Below are 1,044 nucleotides of genomic sequence, written 5' to 3'. Positions count from 1 at the left end.
TTTTATTACCTTTTTTCCTATTTGCAGCCCCCTGTTTTCCTATAATCGCCCAAAACTTCTTTTTTTTTAAAGGAAATCTTTTTCCTTTATCCCATATTTTTCATCGGGAAATCGTTTTTCCCACACGTATTTTTGGGCGTTTTTAAATTTTTCGGTCGTCCAATAAAATGGTCGCGAAAAATTTTCCTATTTTCGCGCTTTGTGCCCGGTTATTCCCGATAAAAGTTTTTTTTTTTTATGGATTTGGGTTTTTTTCCCCTTTTAAAAGTTTGACCTTTTTAGAGAGACAGTGGGCCCCGGGAGGGGTAAAGCATTTTAAATTTTTGGGCCGGGTTTTTTTATATTTCCCCGTATCGGAAAGGGTTATCAATTTTAAGCTTGCCTTTTTTCCGCGAAGCTCGAACGCCATGGCCCAAACCTGATTTTCAAAGCGCGCGATTCTTTTTAAACCCCTTATCTCCCGCTCTCCGTTTTCATCGCTTTTCGCTCGCCCTTTTGTCCCCTGCAAAGGGCTCGGAACCCCTTATCACTGTTTCTCGTTTTCGGATTCTTACGACTTTGGGTTTGCATTAATGTTACGGGGGATTTTTTATTACTGTTTTTTTTATCGTGATTTAATTTTTTTTTGGCCCGTCTATTTAAAAGTCCAGCACTGGGTTCCCCGGTTATCCCCACGTTTCCCTTGCAATTTTGAAATTTTTTTTTCAAACCGTAGTTACGGGGATCTTTCTTTTTCCCTTTTTCCCGGAAAACGCGTTTTTTACTACTACGGTTTTTCCTCGCCCGGGTGGCCTGGTTTTCCCTTTTTGTAGCAAAAAATTTTTTCCCGATATCTCGCAATGACAAACTTTATTCCCGGTGGTTTTTTTTTTGTCAATGGGGGGCCGAAATTTGCGTTTCTGCCCTTTTTTTCCGTTTTGTGCTTTTTAATGGGCATCTTTCAATGTACAAAAAAATTCCCGTAAACCCTAACGAGGGTTTTTAAATTTTTCCTTTTCCCGCGTATTCCTGTCGGGAAAATTTAAAATGCAACCCTGACGGGGG

This window comes from Nylanderia fulva, unplaced genomic scaffold, assembly GCF_048542155.1.
Source record: "Nylanderia fulva isolate GAGA-0341 unplaced genomic scaffold, ASM4854215v1 Scaffold943, whole genome shotgun sequence".
Taxonomy (NCBI): Eukaryota; Metazoa; Arthropoda; class Insecta; order Hymenoptera; family Formicidae; genus Nylanderia; species Nylanderia fulva.
This window is presented reverse-complemented; position numbering follows the sequence as displayed.